This window comes from Tupaia chinensis, unplaced genomic scaffold (assembly GCF_000334495.1).
Source record: "Tupaia chinensis unplaced genomic scaffold, TupChi_1.0 Scaffold147292_1, whole genome shotgun sequence".
Taxonomy (NCBI): domain Eukaryota; kingdom Metazoa; phylum Chordata; class Mammalia; order Scandentia; family Tupaiidae; genus Tupaia; species Tupaia belangeri.
In genome coordinates this window covers 42,570-45,269 of record NW_006207143.1, presented here as the reverse complement: position 1 = coordinate 45,269, position 2,700 = coordinate 42,570, and the positions used below count along the sequence as shown (strand labels likewise).

Sequence of the window (2,700 nt, the reverse complement as noted above, 5' to 3'; positions counted from 1 at the left end):
CCAAATGATATATAGTTATTGTTTAAAAAATAATAATAAAATAAAAATTAATAAGAAGAAAATAACAATAAGTATTTTTATAATACTACCAATGCTTTATCAAAGCATAAATACATGGTTGATTTTTACCAAATAAAAGGAAAAACTTAGAGCAAAAAAATTCATTTAAAAAAACTGAGGCATTTATAAATATTATTTTATCAATATATTTAAAAAGAATAATAACTCCACTTCATGTTAGCATTTCTGAAACAAATTAAAACTTGCATTATTATTTTTTTTGCATCTCTATTTATTATCTGGCCTAATAAAAGACAAGTGTAATGTCTCATTGGCTTTTATATTCAAAAAAAAAAAAGAAAACAAAACAAAACAAAACAAAGCAACAAATGACATCTAGCCATCACTGTGCTTGGCTGAGTTCACAAATCTGTTGTAACCTGTAGCTTCCCTGTCACTTCTCTGGCTCTCCTCTCCTGCTAAGCTTTGTTTCCTGGCAGTTAATTTAAACCTTCTGCCACTTTCATAGCTACTACTGCTGCTGGAACTGCCATAGCCACCTTGATTTTGTGGTTTGGCAAAGTATTGTCCTCCACCACCGTAAGAACCAGAGCTTCTGACTCCAAAGTTTCCATACTTCATGGGTCCAAAATTTGAAGACATTGTTTTGTTTTGTTTTTGTTTTGGAGTGGTTTGTGCTATAGGGCATGAGCACTCACCGGAAAGAGAGAGAGACAGAAAGTGAAAAATCACCCCCCAGGAGAGAAGGCCATGCTGCAATCCCTTCTCCTCAATTCTCCTTTTAGGATCTTGGGCACACATGCAAACGTGCCTGGTGTGAGTTTAAGCCAATGGGTCTGGGACTCTAACCACGGTCAACTACATGGGAGTCCAGCGATATAGCCATTATGAGAACTGTTGATCCCAAAGATTGATTGTTATAATTGCCAAAATTATTATAGCTTCTACCACTTCCAAAGTTTTTTTCATCATTACCAAATCCACTATAGACATCCTCACTTCCATCGTATCCACCACCCCCATGGCTTCCACCAAAGCCACAGTGACCACTGAAGTTTCCTCCATGACCAAAATTGTCACTACCACCAAAATCACCTCCTCAACCACCACTGAAGTTTCCAGAAGCACTTTTACCTCTTGGGCTTGAGGAAGCACCAGCCATTTCTTGTTTGGGCAGAGCTTTCCTAACTTCACAGTTGTAGCCATTCACAGTATGGTATTTCTGAATGACAATCTTATCCATAGAGTCATGATCATCAAAGGTTATAAAAACAAAGCCCCTCTTCTTGCCACTGCCTCAGTCAGTCATGATTTCAATCACTTCAGTTTTTCCATACTGTTCAAAATAATCTCTTAAGTGATGTTCTTTGGTGTCTTCTTTATTTTCTGATGAGAAATTCTACGGTCAATTTTTATTTCTATAAAAGAAAGTCAGTCAAAACAATATAAAACACAGGTAAAGAATATTACTGGGTGAGCTTTATGTAGTTTGACTCTGCAAAGGTCGTGAGTCAAGGGGAGAAAAAAGCCTATCTTGTTCTGTTCGAAGAAAGGGGCTAGCAGTGGCACCAGTGAATCCAGACCAGAGCTGAGTTCCACCAATCCGATCCTGCAAAGGGACACCTGGCACAGGGAAAACTGTGGTGTGACTGCCGCTCAGAGGATTTGACAGGTGACCTCCATGGCAAGTTCCTGATAGCTGGGTGCCAGATGAGCATGGAGTTTCAAGTGGGCATTCTGGTTCTAGCTTTGCCTGTGACAGCCAGTTATCTTCTAGAATGGCTACAGGGAGGGATGCATCGGGACCTTTTCTGGTGAGGAATGCATCCACCACATGCACAGTGTCCTCTGGCTGGCAAGCTCTCCCTTCAGGGTGACTACAGACTTGTTAATTTATTGGCAGATTCTTCTAGGCAGGACAGGCCACAGCTCAAGCACGTGGGCTGACAAGGGGGTGTGCCCACATCATCAGAGTTTCTGTGATACTAGTTGGAATTCTAGCAGACAGCTGCTCTCCCTTTTCACAGCTTGGGGGAGGGTAGTGGGTGTGGTTGGCAGGGCTGTGACTGATTGGCTTGTTTTACATTTTTTTAAAAGGCTGACATAAACTACAGAGTCAAGAGAATGTCAACTAATTCCCACATCAGTGATGTGGCACATTTCAGTATCATCTTCTTCTTTAAAATTGTACTTTTTAATTTTTTTCATTATGCCACCAACAAAGATTTTTTTCACAGTTAAGTGGGCACCTGGTCTTTGAGAATCTTTTCTTGAGACTCTTCCATCCACCTTGTGTGGTCTTGCATTCATGGCTGCATCCACCTCTTCCACAGTGGCATATGTGACAAACCCAAAGCCCCTGGAGTGCTTGGTGTTTGGATCTCACATAACCATGCAGTCTGTGAGTGTTCCCCATTGCTCAAAAAGGCTCCCCAGGCTCTCATCAGTTGTTTCAAAGTTCAATCCTTCAATAGAGTTTCCACAGCTGTTCCAGCTCTTTGGGAGACTGACTTAGACATGATGGTAGTGGGAAGAGAGATTTCAATGATGCTTCCCCAGTGACATCCACAGGCAGAAAGCATGAATGACTTCTTACCTATCAAAAAGTCTAAGATTAAAATCAAAAGATTCATGGAAACAAATGATAAAGAGTTCATGAGTTTCCATAGATTGTGGGGC

The 2,700-nt window shown here is 40.6% G+C and overlaps 2 pseudogenes; both read right to left on the bottom strand.

Annotated features, from left to right (window-relative positions):
• Positions 1–116, bottom strand: part of LOC106734015 (heterogeneous nuclear ribonucleoprotein A1-like) — a 1,138-nt pseudogene extending 1,022 nt beyond the window's left edge.
• A 280-nt stretch (positions 117–396) lies between these two features.
• LOC106734014 (heterogeneous nuclear ribonucleoprotein A1-like) lies at positions 397–2,430 on the bottom strand (annotated as a pseudogene).
• Between the last annotated feature and the right edge of the window lie 270 nt (positions 2,431–2,700).